Here is a 19,908-nt window from a genome sequence, read left to right on the forward strand (position 1 = left end):
CGCGTGTAACACATCCTCTGCCCAATACGTCAGAATTAGAAAGCGTGAGCAGGGTAAACGAGTCGCGACAGATGTTTGCGGTACTTCGTGACAACGCGATGATAACAGCAATGATATCTTCGGGCAATCGCGACAGACACTCCTAGATGGACTGGCGGCACACGCCCCACGCGGTGCGGCCCTGTGAGGCGTCTTCTACACACACAGTAAGAGCAGAATGTGCGGGCCGATGCTGCCTCCTCCTGGCACGCGTGTGTCGCAGTTGGATACCTCGAGCACACCAGTGTGTCGAGTCAAGCGGTGATCATTTGCAGCATCTGGCCGTACATTGCCTGGCGTATCTTGTTTCGTCGCTGTCAAGAATACTCTCTTTGAAATACATAAAGCATCAAGGATATAATACCAGGGGCGAACGTTCTCTACAACTTGTGCAGAAACAGTTATGCAAGTCGAATGACGTGTAATGTACTATACCACACGATATTGCAGTGCCTGTGTTATTAGGAATTACGATGCAAAGCCACTTCGGACATGTATGCACGCATCCTATTCATCGGCCGACACCGAACAAGCGAGTTTCCAGTAAAATGTGTGCCCTGTACGGAAAGATACATAATGCAAGCAAGAGTAGAGGCTGTAGACTCGTGGTTGACGACCTGTGGAATTCTGAGTCTGGCCGTAAGTGTGGCTCGGATAGCTCGATGATACGATGAGCGCCAAATCCGAGTTGGAGACAGATGCGGTGCAAATTACCATCGTCGTCATTCCATTATACTGCTGATGATCGTCCATATTCGCAGTTGCGAATACATTTCTCGTATGGGGCATGTAACGTGTCAGTAACACAGCAAGGAGTCAAACAGGGTTGGGGCTAGTCCACCGTGTTGTACGAGCTGTACACTGAGCAGGCACTGAATGAGAACAAGGGTGAAGTTCGAGGCAGAATTAAAGTTCAGAAGGGAAAAAATAAAAACTTCAATAAGGTTCTTGTGCTGGACATGTTTTCCCAGCAGCTTTAATTAAACTACTGCAGTTGTGAAACACTGACATCTTAAAAATTGGTAGTGTTTAGTGACGAAGCCGTAATATTTTCAGAGTGTTTCTCGTCTTGGGAGATTAACTGAACAGCACGAATGCTATCCTGACAGGGTACAAGAACATCAACGAAAATGAAACAAGCCTACTAGAGTTTAGTCGAGTCACAGCAGTTAAAACCGCCCGGCCAGCCGCGGGGTCCGACGCGCTACTTTCCGAGCGGAAAGGCGGGCCGGTGCCCGCCACGAATCCGCCCGGCGGATCAGCGTCGAGGTCCGGTGTGGCGACCAGCCTGTGGATGGTTTTTAAGGCGGTTTTCCATCTGCCTCGGCGAATGCGGGCTGGTTCCCCTTATTCCGCCTCAGTTACACTATGTCGCCGGTTGCTGCCCAAACACTTACTCCATGTACGCGTACACCATAATTACTCAACCACGCAAATATTTGGGGTTCCACTCGTCTGGGGCGAAACGTTCCCGGGGAGGGCGGGTGGGGGGTGGGGGGAGTAGTGTCCACTGGGGGCCGAACCGCGCAATAACCCTGTGTTCGGTGTTCGCTGTCTGGCGGCGGTGGTGTGAGTGGACAGCTGTAGCCTGTTGTGGGGTTGTGAACCACTGAGTCTAAGGCGGGAACGAAACCTCTGCGTTGTTTCTAGGTGCCTAGTTCAATGCGATACAATACACTACATGCTGACGGTAATAGATTACCTAACGAGATTGATATCTGGCGATGGCACAATTATTCGGTTATAAAATGCACTTACAATAGCAAGAAAAGAATTTCTGAAAAATGAGGTACACTAATAATATGGCGACCACGTCCTCAACGGCGTTTGGATCCGCCTCCCCCGTTATGCAGTGTGGCGGTGATGCGCGCGTCGCGGCGTTCTCGTGGGCCTCGTGAGGAACGCGGCGCAGCAGGCGTGTGGGCGCAGCTGACACAGTTCCGGAGAACTCCGTGGGCGCGGCCTGCGGGGGTCGGATCAGATGAGCGTAGGAGGCCAGACACCGACTCGAGTTCGCCATCACGCTCCTAAAACTGCTGTACAGCTGTTCTGGGCTTGTGAGACGGACAGTTATTTTACTGGAAGCTGCCATCGCCATCTGGAGGTACTCTCGAGTCCGCAGCTCGTGGTCTCGCGGTCGCGATCTCGGTTCCCGAACACGGGGTCCCGGGTTCGATTTCCGGCAGGGTCAGGGATTTTCACCTGCCTCGAGATGACTGGGTGTTTGTGTTGTCATCATTTCATCATCATTCATGCACGTGGCAAGATTGGACTGACCAAAGGTTGCGAATTTGTACCGGCGCTTATAACCGCGCAGTTGAGCGCCCCACAAACCAAACATCATCATCATCATCTAAAAGCAGCGAAATGCAGGAAGATCTGCAGCGGATAGGCACTTGGTGCAGGGAGTGGCAACTGACCCTTAACATAGACAAATGTAATGTTTTGCGAATACATAGAACGAATTATCCTTTATTGTATGATTATATGATAGCGGAACAAACACTGGTAGCAGTTACTTCTGTAATATATCTGGGAGTGAGCGTACGGAACGATTTGAAGTGGAATGGTCATATAAAATTAATTGTTGGTAAGGCGGGTGCCACGTTGAGATTCATTGGGAGAATCCTTAGCAAATTTAGTCCATGAACAAAGGAGGTGGCTTACAAAACACTCGCTCGACCTATACTTGAGTACTGCTCATCAGTGTGGAATCCGTACCAGGTCAAGTTGACAGAGAGAAGATCCGAAGAAGAGCGGCGCGTTTCGTCACATGGTTATTTGGTAGGCGTGATAGCGTTACGGAGATGTTTAGCAAACTCAAGTGGCAGACTGCAAGAGAGGCGCTCTGCATCGCGGTGTAGCTTACTGTCCAGGTTTCGAGAGGGTGCGTTTCTGGATGAGGTATCGAATATATTGCTTCCCCCTACTTATACCTCCGAGGAGATCACGAATGTAAAATTAGAGAGATTCGAGCGCGCACGGAGTCTTTCCGGAAGTCGTTCTTCCCGCGAACTATACGCAACTGGAACAGGAAAGGGAGGTAATGACAGTGGCACGTGAAGTGCCCACCGCCACACACCGTTTGGTGGCTTGCGGAGTACAAACGTAGATGTAGATGTAGAGTGATGTTGACGTAATCCCGAGTCTTTACTGCCCCGTATGTTACCGTGGACGTCCGGGTGAATGACCCCTCACAGCGTAATTCCTTCGTCCGGGGCGCGGTGCATGCTTTGAGCAGCCGTTTTCCTTTATAACGGCGCATCTCGACTCTACCGTCGACTTGTTGCAATCACGAACGTGATTCGTACCATCAGGCGATACGTTTCCATTGATTCATGTCAAAAATGTGTGAAATATTATGGGACTTAACTGCTAAGGTCATCAGTCCCTAAGCTTACACACAAATTACCCGAAGGACAAACACACACACCCATGCCCGAGGGAGGATTCAAACCTCCGCCGGGACCAGCCGCACAGTCCATGACTGCAGCGTCTGAGACCACTCTGTTAATTCCGCGCGGCATTGATTCACGTTCCAACCGCGATGATGCCCGCGGCAGTTACATGAAGAATGTCGCTGGGTCAGCATAGGAACACGAACGGACTGTCTGCTCCGGAATTCAGTGCTCAGCAGTGCGCACTGAAACACTTGTAGTCAAACGGGGCACAGATGGCCGCCTGCCCTGCTTTACAGAGTGGCTGAACCTGCGACCTGGTGAGAGCTGGACGTCAACCGCCTCACCGCCTGCTCGTGTGGTGGTTTCACAGACCTTCAGCCATTTTCCAGAGAGGCTCACGAAAGCAGCTTGCAACAGCCAGCTCGTTCGCATACGCAGGGCCAGAACTAACTGTCCCTTATTTCGGATGAGTTGCTGACACTGGAGGCGCGTGTGACCGCTAGCACGACTTCCCACTGCCTCTAGTCCCTTTACTTATGTTCTCATCGCGGTGCGTGCCAGTAACGGCTTCGGCTGGCAATGATGCCGCGGTGGGCTCTGGCATTCAACTTCTGTGTGTTTTAGCAGCGAATATATATCTAAAGATCAGGTATTTGTCTGGAGTGTAGTCTTAACATTATTGTTAAGGCTTTCGCGGGCCCTTGTTCACAAATTGTCTGTTGGCTTCTGTCTCGGCTTCTGCGGTCGACGTTTGTTTGATGATTTTTCTATGGCTGGCATTGTCAAAGCTTCACTCTACTTTCTGGTGGTGGACTGAAGTCGAGCTCGCGGCCGCAGATTGTATGCACATGGCGCGCCAACGTCCGAGGGCTTTTCCGTGGTCATTTCCGGTGTGGCTCTTTCCTTACCACCTGCAACGGTCGTTCGCTGCAGCACGGAAATCAGGATCCGTTCAGCTTGAGGCTTTCTTCTTCTTGAAGCTGTTCTCATGTTTGTGTATTTCTATAGCTTCTCTGATAACTCTTCTCTACAGCCAGGACTTTCGTGTCGGCGAATTTTACTGCGTGGTCGATCTCACACAGCGCGTTCTCTGCCACGGCTGATTTCTCCACTTGCCCCAACCTGCAATGTCGCATATGTTGTTTGATCCTGGAGTTGACTGATCGCCCAGTCATTCCAACATAAACTTTTCCGCATTGAATGGTATGCGGCATATTACCGACATTGCAAGTGGGTCCTTTTTCTCCTTTGCCGATCTCAGGCACTCTGATCTTCCTTGTCGATTTGTAAATAGTCTTTCGCCGTGTTTGCGCAATGTACGGCCGATTCTGTCTGTCACTCTCGGAATGTATGGCAGAAAGGCGGTACCCGACATTTCTTTCTCTGATTTGTCACTTCGTCGAGTGTTTTGCCCAGTTATGCTTCTAATATAACTGGAGTACACATTGCTCCTTAGACCAGTTTCAAAGTGTTGTATTTCGCGTCTGCGGTGCTGTGGCTCACATTTTCCTCTCGCTCACGTTACGAGCACATTAATCGTGCCGCTTTTCTGGCTCTGGCGGTGATCTGACAGTTTGTGCTGGTATCGGTCCGTGCGTGTTGATTTTCGATACGCACTGTGTCCCAGGTTTTCACCAACCCTTATGAGCACCATAACTAGAAAACGTAGCTGTTTGTCCTTTTCTACTTCCGTACTAAATTTTATGTTGGCATAGAGGCTGTTCAAGTGTCTTAAAAAGTCGCCGAGGTGTTCCTCGCCATGGCTTCATCCAACAAAGGGATCATATATACATCTGTACCATACCTTAATTTTACACAGCGCCAGATCAAGAGTCTGTGTTTCGAAATTGTCCGCCATTGGACGCCTTCCAGCTGTTTGCAGAAGCTGCCATTGCACGTGATACAGCTCGTGGTGAAACATGGATGAAAGGGCTTTGCGACGTCTTGCGGGAAAATGGACCGATGTGCTCACTGTCACTGAGTGGGGGTATCGAAGCTGGCAGGGTATCGTTTGGTTATGTTAGAGCTGTGATGGTTGAGCCCGCTGTTCCAAGAGTATTACAAATGAGACGTTTCAGAGTAGAACATCGTTCTTGTAGTAAAACTTGAAGACATGATATAGCAGTACGTCCTTGGAAGAGATGTTTGGCTCTCCTTCGATGCAGCTCTTTTCATTCAACCATCCTTAAGCGAACCGGAATCTTTCAGGGAAAAAAGCAATTCGGAAGGAATCAGCTGTGGCCTATAGCACGGGAGCAAACGCGGCATTAGCCTAAACTAAAAATGAGAAGCCACAGAAAAACATTTTCAAGGTTGCCAGCGGATGGATTCGAACCAGCTCGCCTCCAAACAAAGGGAGTCAGTGTGTCAGTACGCAGAGCTCCCCCTATTGTTGGAGAAGTTGGCAAAGTACTGGTTGTTGTACGCTGTTTCAAAATCAAATAAAATGCAACACGACAAAAGATGGAATTCTAATACTGGATGGTTTTCCTTTAATTGTGCATGTTTATCTGACAGCCCATGAACGGATTTAATTGTGGATGAGATTCCTAGCTTCATTTATTACAGTATTAAAAGAGCATAAAGGGTTTTGACCGGGGGGGTGGGGGGAGTACGCAGGGCACAAGTCTTTTAGAAACGAGGAGGCAGACGAACGAACTGCAGAAGGCGCCGCCACGCCACGCCGCAGCCCTCCTGCCCTCCGTACACCTCTCCCCACTCGTTCCGTGTCCAAACTGCTTTCTGTAACTGAGTGCCACTGGGGTGACCAGATTGGCCGGTATTTTACTTTTTGCGTTTGCGCTACAAAGGATAGAATTTTCAATTATTGTTTTAAAGAAATGAGGAGCATCGTTTCGAAACGGATTAAATGCAGCCCAGTTCAAAATATAGTTGGATTCGTTTTCATCCCAGTTGTGGTGGGCTCTTTAACGCTGTTGAGTCCGACCGGATTATTTCGTATTCTTTCCCATATTAATTTAGAGTTGAAATCGGATCAAGTCGTGTGACGTACATTGCAGCCGACTGTTGAAAACGTGCTGTGTTAAGGGCACGTTTCCCGGCCTGCTTTAGGAGCCCGCTCTTTTGCTTGCTGTTTCCGCTGTTTTCATCTTGCAAAAATCGTTCAAATGTGAGGTCATCAGTCCCCTAGAGCTTAGAACTACTTAAACCTAACTAACCTAATGACATCACACACATCGATGCTCGAGGCAGGATTCGAACCTGCGACCGCAGCGGTGCGCGGTTCCAGACTGAAGCGCCTAGAACCGCTCGGCCAAACCGGTCGGCTTTCATCTTGCAGCTCACAGTGTGGTGTTGATTTCGTAACTGTGCATTAACGGTAATAACGGGGGATATTTACCCTTGGGAGAGCGATCGAAACGAAGTAGAATGAGAATTAGAGCTGCGAAAACTAAAAGCGTCAGAAAGAAGCTTAGCAAGTAATAATTCCTGATATATTTTATGAATTATCATTTTCAGTGAAATTTGTAGTACCGGCGTATTGATGTGTTATTCGCGTGGAAAAGAGGGCGGAAATGAACGTTTTTATACTTTGAGCTTCACTATCTGTAGTTACGACGTGACGAGATGTATTACGTTTTATGTGCTACAACCGATATCCAAATTTTAGAAATTATGAGCCTCCTTGTGATCACAAAGAAGGCAGATTCAATGTGGAAGTTTACATCGTACGGAACAAGTGAAACGAGATCGCAAGCTCGTATGGTGAGGAACTGGAAAGCGTTAAGCAGGAAATCGCAGTCCAAATTCCATTCATAAACCGAATAACCTGACGCTAAGAAACAATGTTGACAAACTGTTGAAATCAAGATTTGGAGACAACTGTAAAGATGTTGATAGTATGCAGTTCTATGTTTCGGCCCTAAACATCGATGCAACATCAGCTGAAAGTGATAGGCCGACTCACGAGGGCGATGATGGAGACCGTTTGCACGAGGTAGAAGAACCGAGTGCAAGGCTGTAACATGTAGATCTGCCGTCAAGAACTTGTTAATATAACTGTATATTCCTGCATGATGGGTTGTGTACAACAATAAAGCGAAAAAAATGAATTGAGAGTTTCAGATCGTATTATTGTAACACATGAATCAGTGAAAACGTATTTTGCTCAGTGGACTGATTCAAAACGTATAAAGCGCAATTTAAAAATAAAAATGGCCCCTTCGTGCATTGGGAAATGATTTCGATGGAGACTGACTCTTGAACATAATCAACATGTTAAGGTCCTGCGGTTGAGACTTTCGCCCTCTTCATTTGTCTAGCAAGAGAACGTTTTTTTCACATACTGCAAAATTATGACCTGCGCACTCTTGTTGATCAACGCCATTTTTGGGCGACAGGGGGAATTTCAAATGTGTTCTTATGCAATGAATTCAATTTAATATTATTTGTAATTATGTTAACCGATCCGCTGCTTCGTGAAATAGTGAAATATTCCAAACACAAAGTCTCCAAATAACGAATCCAGTGCGAACATTAAACTGCTATAGATAGGTAATTAGGCTATTACATATTTTTAACTTACCGTAACGCTAGTGGACGAGTCAAAGTCGATTTTCCTCGTCCTCCTTCCTACAAACATACCCGTAATTGAAAATTGTCACAACAACACACGGCATGAAAGCAACGAACGGAAATATTTACATTAAATTCAACTGCAAATAAGAACCGAACTGATTAACAAAACAAGTGACCTTAAGAAAGGCCAACAGTGAATATTAGTAGTTGTTGGCTGAAGAAGGGATGGGCCTTAGCCTATAGAGCTACCGATATATCGACAGTCAATCTATCGATGACTATGTTTACGATCAGTAGTACGCATCCCTTTTGTCGTATGGTTGTAAATCAAAATACTTTTCAATATCACTACACGGCGACGGGTCGTGTGTATCATCATTTGCGCGAGGAGGGGGGCAGGGGGTGTCCGGACCGCTCAGATCCACCCTTCGGCTACGCCCCTGGCCGCAACAGCCACGTCTTCTCGTGTCAGACGGCTGAGCACCGCCGCCCGCCTGCTCGTTGTGCTGCTAATGCTAACCAAGCAGAGGGCGGCGGCGGCGGCAGCGGCTTGCCTCGTCTGTCTCCCTGCCATGCGTTCGTGCCCCACGCTCGGGCACTCTTTCAAAACTGGTCCCCCCCTGCAATTGAGGTGCTGAGATCAAAAGGGGGACGTGCCGTCCAAAAGTAGTTATGAGACATATGGAAAAAATGTATAATCTTGAATAGTACTATTCCCCCAAACCTTATAATTACTCTCACATGCTCATCAGGAAGAATACAGCCTTATATCAAAATCTGTGACCGTTGAAAATAACGCAACCAAAATAAAAACTCGTTACAATATTGTTCAGAAATTGTGACACGGTGAGCTTGAGCAGACACCTTGCGCACATCGCCCATTGCGCTGGTCTTCGAGGAGCCGAGTATTGCGCCCAGGTGTGGTTAATCGACGTCAAGTTGAACCACGCTATGCGGTTAATAACAGTGGGACCGACACCCATTAATTGACTTCCTCTACCGAGCAACGTCAGTCCTCCCACAATCCTTAGAAGTGAGGCCTCGAGTAGAGAATACCAGAAGCTACAGGAGAACGTGGAATTACCCTTACGGGAAAACATACCAATCACCAAGTCTACGACGCAATAGACCACCGTTACGGCAAGCAGAACAGATAGATTCCAGTAATACCGAGGTGAGAGAACCGTGGGATCAGAATTGTCAAAATATTGAAAATGCATAAGAGAGTCAAGTGGTTCCCAAAGTGTGCTGCTGCTGCTGCTGCTGCTGCCACAGAATTCGGCAGAAATCTACGGGTCAAACTGAACAAAGGTGACACTCCGCGCAAATGAGGTTCTATAGAGTAGAGTCTTCGGTTTGAGATTGTGGGGCTCCGAACGAGGCAATCAAGGACATTAGACCGAATGCCTCTTATTCCCTGTCAGGGGAGTTGGGGGCGACCTTATGAAAGCTGACGATGTAGCGCTTATATGGATTAGGAACTTAGATATTGACATTTACTTAGTTTTGTGTATAGTTCTGTCTTTCTGTACTTCTGTTATATAAATACACTAATGTTACATACCTGTGTTTCTACCATGCGGGTGAGTCATACTAATAAATAATAAAATCTGTAATCATAGAATAAAACCAGATGACAGCTAACGGTAACAGCAAGTGAGTGACATGTCCCCTTCTTGATTTAAGCACCACTCATATCATCGTTATTGTGTAACTAAAAAATTAGTATATTTATTCGCAAAATATTCTTTTTAATCATTTCAACAAGTTCATACACCATTTCTGTTATTTGTATAAACATTCATAATGGAAGTCAGGATCCTTTTTAATGTGTTGGCTTGTAACATGGGAAAATCAGTAGCACATTTTTTTACTTATTAACCAACCCTGCTTATTTTGACAGATACACATGTTCATAAAGTTGTCAATTTTCATCGCTGTCTTAAGCTTGGCCTCCAGAGCCATTGTCTTCCTCTCCACCAGTCACTTTACAAATGGCACATTTCCTTGGAATATCATCAAAATACCCATGAAACTGCAAAGGGATAACGTCAGTCATGCGTGAAAAACCCTGTAGTTTCTTACTTTTCAGAGGAATGACACCCATATATGCTCTCGACACATTATGAAACTGAAGGGCTATCCGAATCTTAACCAGAGGAAATTCACATTTCACCATTTCGCTTGCTGTTGGGTGAAACAGAGATGTGTTTTGACTGAAAAGTGTACTCAAATATTTTGTGTTGTGGAACAACACGTTTGTCTCCTTTCAGAGTTACAGACTACTTAAAAAATGAATATACAAATTTCTCACAGACATGCCTCTTGTGTGCACAGTTCAGCACGCATGCGTTTCCTTGCCTTCAATATTAATGTAAACATTTGGTGGTGAGTATACGCTGCGCCCTGGTTCCTTTTCCGTAATTCTGATCCTGTAAAATCCCCACCATAAGATTTTGCAGGAAAACGGTGGGAAGTCAATTATGAACTAAAGTGTACCGAAGTGGAACCATCGTGCGATTCATGCCTTTCCTGTATAGGCACCTGAAAATGCATACAACGTTCTCACACTGAGGCCACATATTTCGTTATGAAATCCATAAGGAGAGAAACTACTGTATTAAGCCCCTTCTTTGCGATTACTTCGTTGTTCATATAGATGAAAGATCTGTTATCAAGAAACTCTATGAATACCAAATACAAATACCCGTGGCTGGCGCAGATAAAGCTTATCAGTTACTAGTATGTGTGGAACAGGCAGATTCTGCATGAAATCGAATGCGACCATTTCTGATATCCCCGCCTCTTCTTTGTACAAGCTTTTCACAACGTGTCATGTTGTCATAGAAGACACGTGCACGAAGCTATCAGTTTCAGCTCGTTTTACGCTGAAATTCTGACTCTTCTCACAGTTCCACCGTCGAAGACATTTTGAAGTCTCATAGCGGTTTCATGCGTCCCGATACACAGCCGCCATCACGCCTTGTGCCTGCGACCGAGACAAGTCCTGTTTCTGCACGAAGTGAAATTTCAACGCTCTTTCAAGCAAGCAAAGAAACCGCTGAACAAGTCCCGTTTTAGAACGAATAGATGCGGATTCGTGTGAAAATAGCAATTACTCATATAGCCCAAAAAATGGTGACAAGTCCTGTTTTTGACCTCGACGCCTCACTTGTACACGGAGCCGAGAAAAGTCATCAGATAGCTGCTAACGTTGCGTCGGACATGCTTTTGTCCGGAGAAGTGCTGCAGGTAGACGTGCCATGGGCTGGACTCGTCGTTGGAAGTCCCCTGCAGAAATACTGAGCCATGCTGCCTCTACAGCCGTCCGTAACTGGGAAAGTGTTGGCGGTGCAGGATTTTGTGCACAAACAGACCTCTCGATTATTTCCCATGATTGTGCTATGGGATTCGTGTTGGGTGGTCCGGGTGGCCAAATCATTAGCTCGATTTGTCCAGAATGTTCTCCAAAACCAGTCGCGAACAATTGTGGCCGGGTGACATGGATTATTGTCATCCGTAAATATGAAGTGAATGAATAGCTGAAATTTGGAGTCATCTGACCAGACCACGGTTTTCCAATCCCCAGGGTCCAACCGATATGGTCGCGAGCCCAGGAGAGGAGATGTCGTGCTGTTAACAAAGGCAGCCACATCGGCGGTCTGCTGCCATAGCTCGTTAACGCCACATTTCGCCACGCTGTCGTAAGGGATAAGTTCGTCGTATGTCCCACGTTGCTTTTTTTTGTAGTTATTTCATGCAGTGTTGCATGTCTGTTAGCACTAACAACACTGCGCAAACGCCGCTGCTCTCAGTCGTCAAGTGAAGGCCATCGGCAACTGCAGTGTCCTTGGTGAGAGGCAATCGCCTGAAATTTGGTATTGTCGGCCACGGTACAGTGGCTCTCGGAGCTCTATGTCCACGCATCTGGTTCTGACCACCATTCCGCGCTCAAAGCTGTTCATTCCCGTTGTGCGGCCATAATCACGTGGGAAATCTTTTCACATGAATGGCCTGCGTTCAAATGACAGCTCAGCCAACGCTCTCTACCCTTGTACTACTTGTGTGCGTGCGTATCGCCAGCCCGTGAGTTCTGTCACGTGTGTGTACACAACGATCAGTTCACTGAGCCACGGTCTTCATAAAGGTCTTCGAATAAAAGAATCGCGCAACTTTGCTGAAGTCTTCTTAATATCAAGTTCACCCTCCGTGTTTTTCATCTCAATTTACTGACGATTTGTATCAGAGGTACCTCATTACGGATCTTCTTTCCTTTATTTTTTGTGTCCAGAAAGCATCATTTGGATTCGCTACTTTTTGCGATGTTAAAAGGATTACCCTGACTCAATCAGCCCTAGGCGCGTCCAGCTGCTACGTGTTGGCTCTCTCGCCGCTGCAGGAATCTTTGCCGATTCTCGTATGTTGTGCCCATTCAGTAGCTCGCGCGTGTCTGCGCATTTGTGTTCTAGGGCGATGTCTGAAAGAAAAAACCTGCAGTTGATGTTTTCCTCTGTGAAATCTAGATTATTTCAGTAAATTCGTCACAGTTCATGACCAGTATTACGTTTGTCCTGAGTAAATAATGTACAACATGAAGCTGGTGACAAACAAGTCTCGTAACTTACCATGTTTGCTCATCAAAGCTTTCTCTCGTGTTGTACGGTCTTTGGTCTGTATAAATCCGATAGATTCAAGCATTGAAAGGAAATCTTGCGTCTAGGCTGTTGTTGTTTGAAAGAAAATGTTTTATCCGAAATCACGATTGGCTATTTGCTACTACACGGTTATTTTGAAACATACATATACTAGGAGTAATGTGTTTGTCATTGACAGAATGTAAATGGCGCTATATATACATTAGGATTGACGATTTGCCCAGGAAGGATACTGCATCTTGTCTGGGATGGAGAATGACTGACACTTGTAGGAGGAACTTTAGGAGCGCCAGGTAAGTGCGTCAGAGACTGGTAGATAACGTTAACAGTTAATTCAGCCCTATTTCCGAAGACGCAATTATCTATAGCGAAGCACTATTTGAAAAAAGTTGGTAAAATTTTTAGCCAAACGTTGACAACATTTGCAAGTGGCTTCAGCATTAGCAGCTTCCTTGTAATGTTCGGAAAGAAAGCTTTGGACTCGACAAAACTGAGAAACGCAATACCGTGTGACTATAACACAGATGAGTGACATCTGGAATCACTGGAGCCAGACAAGCACCTGGGCGTAGCAGTTTCTTGGGAAGTGAAATGGGCTCTGCTGCCGAAGATGAAGCATACGGTGCTGTTCGATTCATTGCTAGAGTATGTTATACGGAAATGAAATCAGTCTGCAAAGCAGGCTTCTTGTAGAAAATCGTGCAACATTGCTAAAGTGTGCGGTCACCGTGAGCGACAGGATGAGAGCAACTACAGAACCCACACGAGCATTTGAGGACTGATTCTTTCCCAGCTCCAGAACAAAACAGAAGATAGGTATCGCGTGGATGCACCTTAAAGGAGTTGTAATGAGCGTGCGCGTGACGACGGCGCAGAGGTCGAAACCTATCGGTGGATGATGAGAAAACACGAGGAGCCACCGTGGCTGAGCGGCTGCTGGATGCCGCGCCGCTGCAGATCCGCATTCTTGCCTCCTACCTCCCTCCCTCTCTCCCGGCACACATCCTGCTAGCCTGCGTGCTGCCACAGCTGGCCAGGCTGCAGCTGCCGCCTCCTCTGTAGACGCTGCGACGCCGAAGGCGAGGGTGCAGCGGGGGCGGGGCTGGGCGAACACGCGCTCTGCACGTGCGCCGCGGCCGTCCGCACTCTGCTGCTGGAAACGTCGACGCTAACAGCAGGGCAAGCGCACCACCTGAAACCGGGAAGAAACGACGTGTAGCTCATTCACAAGACTCGTAAACGAAGCACTACTTAGTACAAAACTATACGTCTGCTCGCTCAAAATGCACGAATGCAGACAGGAGTGAACCCGAGTCAAACACGTCACTGTTGTCCCTGTCCGCCGAAAGAGTTCACACTCAGTAATCGGCAACATCGTCAGATAATAACAGGAAGTTGCCTAAGCAAGATTAGACGCCCGCGAGTCCGTACCGGAAAAATAAAGGCGTCGATCACGAAAAGGATCGCTAATTCCAGACTTTCGAAATGATAACTTCAAAACACAAACACCGCCCCAAAGAAGTCATTCTATCGTACGAGGAGCGCCGGACGATTGCACGAATGTGGGAGTCCCGGACCACTCGACGATATTATCTGCCGTTTAGGCGCTTCAGCCGGTCAGAATGTGCAGCAGCGTGTAGGCGCAGTTTGATTGGCCACTTGTTGCTGGTGCCTCTGAGGGCTTCCACCAGTGTCCCTGCGGCAGTAGTTGCCAAGACCGGCTGTCCTCGGGAAATGACTGCACGTCGAGCCGCTTCATGTGGCCAGCCTGTGTCACAGGAACAGACCCCTCGTGCACGACAGTCACAGGGAGAACAGAAAGGTACGCCAGAGAAAGGTAATCACAACTGGAAGATCATTTACGTATATCGGAAACAACAGACGATCCAAAACAGAACCTTGTGGTACAGAATGGCTGATTACTTCAGATGGATAATGTTACACGATCGACACGGGACTGCTACATTGTGCTTTATCTCACTCAGATGAGATACGACTGGTGTACCCGTTCTGTCTGTTGTTCCACAAAATTTTAAGATTTTCCTGAAGACGTCACGGTTTACGCAACACAGAGCAATCTAAAGAAAAATTAAATTAATCTGGAGACCTTATGTAGCTGTACAAGTTCGTAGAATACCTCTTCGTAGGAAAAATGGTGAACAAAACTTAAAGGCCAGCACGAGAAGTCCACTGAAGAGTGAACAGCATCACTTTTTTTAAATAACTGTTGCATTCTTGTTATTTAGCTACCCGAAGATCTGTTAACTGAGTGCAGAGTTAATAATAAAACAGTCGCAGGTCTTCTATGCGACGTTTTGTCGCCAGTCAAGATGCCAGTGTCCTTCTGATATCTTCCCGTCTTTACTTTTTTCCTTCTTACTGGATCGGTGCGGCCAGCTACGAATTCCCTCTCATCCTAACCTGTACGTGTCAGAGTAGCAGGTGGCCCCTACGTCTCCAGCTCCTTTTTGGACGTCTGCCAGTCTTACGTGTTCGCCTGTAGTTTCTACCGCCTACAACTCAGTCTGCTACCGCGGATGTATTAACACGTGCCCCAGAGTAGTGATCGGTTGTTCTTCGCCTATTCTGCAGACCCCCTGTTCAGTTCTCATCGCATCAGTCCACCCGATTTTTCAAAATTCTTCCAAACCACCACGTCTCGAACGCTTCGATTTGCTTTTGTTCCCTTTTTGTAGAGTACAAGATACACTATCATACAATACTGTTCTCCAAAACTACATTAACAGAAATTTCTTCCTCAAATTAAGACCTTTATGTGATACTAGAACACTTCTTTCGGCCAAGAATATGCTCGCCTGCCCTACTCTGCTTTTCGAGTCCTCCTCGGTTTGTCGCTCATGTGTTGTTTCAAAGGTTGTAGGATTCCTTCACTTTGTGTACTTCGTGGTCCGAAATTCTTATGTCAAGTTTGTCGTTACAACCATTTCTTCTACTCCTCGTTTTTTCGTCTTTATTCTGTTTACTCTCACTCCGCGTTCTGGGCTCAGCAGACTGTCGCTTGCATTCAGTAGCGCTTGTAACTCTATCTCACTTGCACGGAGAATATCAGTGTTATCAAGAATGTTGTCAGTGACCTTTCACGCTGCCACTCTCCAACATTTGCTTTCTTTCCGTCGTTGCTTCTTCGACATGTAGTTTGAACAATAGGGGCAAAAGACAGTATCCTCGACTTGAGACCATTTTAATTCGGTGACTTGTTATTGTGCCCTCTCGGTTCTTCTACTCATTATATATTATCCGACTTTTCTTATAAGTTGCTCCGAAGTGCATGAGAATTTGGAACATATCGCAACATAATACGCTGTCGAAAGCTTTTCCAGGTCGACAAATCGTAGAACGGTGTCTCGTAAAGTCTCACCACAACTGCCGAGCCCGACGAGAGGCGGGGGAGGTCCACTGGCTGGTGGCAGGACAGGTGAGCGGACAGGAAAGCGCAAAGTGTGCGGCCGCGCCGCCGCCGTCCCGCGGCCCGCTTTCCCTTATAAGGCCGGCACCGGCGGCACCAGTGACGTCACGGCGCGGCCTTGGCGGGCCAGTGTGCCACCGACTCACTGCCTGACGGCCCCGGCGCGCCTTACCGGCCCGTCCCTCGCGCCTCGCCAGTATTCCGGCCGCGGGGTCGCCTCCACCGCCTGCCCAAACCTCCGGCCGTGGCCGCGCCGACATGAGGATCCACTACACTACGCGATCCGCCGCTACCGCTGCAGTTTGTCAACTTTGCTCTTGTTCGTAGGTTTCACTGATTGACATGTGCTTCGCAAACAGCGTATCGTTTATTTCTTGCTGCTGGTGGTTCAATCGTGTCGCTTACCAGAACTACAGTATACAGATTCTTGCTTTACGAATGCCTTACTCAGTTGCGAATTCCCCCACATCCAATCCTCTGCAGCTATATACAGGATGTTACAAAAAGGTACGGCCAAACTTTCATGAACCATTCCTCACACAAAAAAAGGTTCAAATGGCTCTGAGCACTATGGGACTTAACATCTTAGGTCATCAGTCCCCTAGAACTCAGAACTACTTAAACCTAACTAACCTAAGGACATCACACACATTCATGCCCGAGGCAGGATTCGAACCTGCGACCGTAGCAGTCCCGCGGTTCCGGACTGCAGCGCCAGAACCGCACGGCCACCGCGGCCGGCCCATTCCTCACACACAAAGAAAGAAAATATGTTATGTGGACATGTGTCCGGAAACGCTTACTTTCCATGTTAAAGCTCATTTTATTATTTTTCTTCAAATCACGTTAATCATGGAATGGAAACACACAGCAACAGAACGTACCTGCGTGACTTCAAACACTTTGTTACAGGAAATGTTCAAAATGTCCTCCGTTAGCGAGGATACATGCATCCATCCTCCGTCACATGGAATCCCTGATGCGCTGATGCAGCCCTGAAGAATGGCGTATTGTATCACAGCCGTCCACAATACGACCACGAAGAGTCTCTACATTTGGTGCCGGGGTTGCGTAGACAAGAGCTTTCAAATGCCCCCATAAATGAAAGTCAAGAGGTTTGAGGTCAGGAGAGAGTGGAGGCCACGGAATTGGTCCGCCTCTACCAATCCATCGGTCACCGAATCTGTTGTTATGAAGCGTACGAACACTTCGACTGAAATGTACTGGAGCTCCATCGTGCACTAACCACATGTGTCGTACTTGCAAAGGCACATGTTCTAGGAGCACAGGTAGAGTATCCCGTATGATATCATGATAACGTGCTCCATTGAGCGTAGGTGGAAGAACATGGGGCCCAATCGAGACATCACCAACAATGCCTGCCCAAACGTTCGCAGAAAATCTGTGTTCGTGGCGTGATTGCACAATTGCGTGCGGATTCTTGTCAGCCGACACATGTTAATTGTGAAAATTTACAATTTGGTCACGTTGGAATGAAGCCTCATCCGTAAAGAGAACATTTGCACTGAAATGAGGATTGACACATTGTTGGATGAACCATTCGCAGAAGTGTACTCGTGGAGGCCAATCAGCTGCTGATTGTGCCTGCACACGCTGTACATGGAACGGAAACAACTGGTTCCCCCGTAGCACTCTCCATACAGTGACGTGGTCAACGTTACCTTGTACAGGAGCAACGTCTCTGACGCTGACCTTAGGGTTATCGTCAACTGCACGAGGAATTGCCTCGTCCATTGCAGGTGTCCTCGTCGTTCTAGGTCTTCCCCAGTCGCGAGTCATAGGCTGGAATGTTCCGTGCTCCCTAAGACGCCCATCGATGGCTTCGAACGTCTTCCTGTCGGGACACCTTCGTTCTGGAAATCTGTCTCGATTCAAACGTACCGCGCCGCGGCTATTGCCCCGTGCTAGCCCATACATCAAATGGGCGTCTGCCAACTCCGCATTTGCAAACATTGCACTTACTGCAAAACCACGTTCGTGATCAACACTAACCTGTTGATGCTACGTACTGATGTGCTTGATGCTAGTACTGTAGAGCAATGAGTCGCATGTCAACACAGGCACCGAAGTCAACATTACCTTCCTTCAATTGGGCCAACTGGCGGTGAATCGAGGAAGTACAGTACTACTGACGAAACTGAAATGACCTCTAACATGGAAAGTAAGCGTTTCCGAACACATGTCCACATAACATCTTTTCTTTATCTGTGTGTGAGAAATGTTTCCTGAAAGTTTGGCCATACCTTTTTGTAACACCCTGTATATCTATGACGATGGCGGTCTGTGTCCGTGTGTCTGACTTGGATCGTGTTGTATACTAGTTTATATAGACTGAGGTCACAGAAGTAACGGGATAGCGACATACACATATGCAGATTGCGGTTGTATCGCGTGCGGTAGGTATGAAAGGACAGTGCATTGGTAAAGCTGTAATTCTTACTCAGGTGATTCATGTAATAAGGTTTCCGACATGATTAAGGTCACACGGCGGGAATTAACAGACTCTGAACGCGGAATTTTAGTTGGACCGAGGCGCATGGGACATTTCATTTCGGAAATAGACAGTTCAATATTCCGAGAGCCACAGTATTCAGAATGCGGTCGACAATAGCAAATTTCGAGCATTACCCGTCACAACGGACAACGCAGTGGCCGACGCCCTTTACTTTACGACCGAGAGCAGTGGCGTTTCCATAGTGTTGTCACTGCTAACAGACTAGCAACACCGCATGAAATAAATGTGGGACGTACAATGAGCCAATCTGTTAGAACAATGCGGCGACAGCTGGCGTTAATGGGCTGTGGCGGGAGACGGCCGACGCGAGTGCCTTTGCTAACAGCTCCCCTGGGCTTGTTTCCCTGTCGGTTGGAGCCTAGACGACTGGAAAACCGTGGCCTGCTCGTACTAGTCCAGTAGGGTTCGAGTGTGGCGCAGGCCCCACGAATCCGCGGCCTCAAGTTGTCAACAAGGCATTGTCCAAGTCGGTGGTGCCTCTATAATAATGTGGGCTGTGTTTATATCGAATGGACAAGATCCTCTGGTCCAATTGAACCGATCATTGACTGAAATACACCATTTTCAGTCATTCATAGACGCCATGTTTCCAAACAACGATGGAAATTTTATGGGTGTAATTGTGTCACCTGGTCACAGTTGCTCGCATTTCAGCCGCAATTATCGCTTACTACATTTTCAGAGTTCATTTCAGTGTAACTGCCACATTAGGGATGACATTTTAATTGATTGCTCCTTTCCTGTTAACTCTATCCACGACTTATTTTCCATACAGTGTTCACATATAGGCCTGTACTTACGAAATTATATCGTCGTACGGCACGCAGATCAGAAGACATGACGTTATGAACACAGAGATGCGTGAAAAATTATACGTTGCAGTTCGACTCTCTGAAGCATAGGGAGGTGGGGGCGGAGTGTTGAGGAGAGGCGGTTACTGGTACGTACAGCAAATAAGGAACAAAAAGGAGCACTGGGCTGCTACCTCACGGCGGGGCTCGGGTCAGTAGACACGGAGTACAAGATCCGGTGCTGGCAAGAGAAGCGAACGGGAACAACACGGCCGCCGAAACGTCAAACCTCAGCGACGCAAGGAGTTGCACGACGGCGGCCTCCAGCTGAGCCGTGCGTGCCGCCCTCCTCAGGAATCTGTGCCGCCTCCTCCCTCCGGCCTCGCTCTGCTCTGTCCGATTTGTGTCCGCCGCGCGAGTGCTCCGCGTCTGTCTCGGAGACGAAAGCGAGCGCGGCGCGAGCATGTTAAGTGGAGGGATCGACGCGCGGCGCCTTCAGACGGCGCGTGATAACGAACCT

The 19,908-nt window shown here is 47.6% G+C and overlaps 1 protein-coding gene across 1 annotated transcript in view; it reads left to right on the forward strand.

Annotated features, from left to right (window-relative positions):
* Nucleotides 1-19,908, forward strand: part of LOC126267336 (unc-112-related protein-like) — a 617,319-nt gene that overhangs the window by 363,157 nt on the left and 234,254 nt on the right. The gene's annotated exons all lie outside the window — the stretch shown is intronic.

Source organism: Schistocerca gregaria, chromosome 4 (genome assembly GCF_023897955.1).
Source record: "Schistocerca gregaria isolate iqSchGreg1 chromosome 4, iqSchGreg1.2, whole genome shotgun sequence".
Taxonomy (NCBI): Eukaryota; Metazoa; Arthropoda; class Insecta; order Orthoptera; family Acrididae; genus Schistocerca; species Schistocerca gregaria.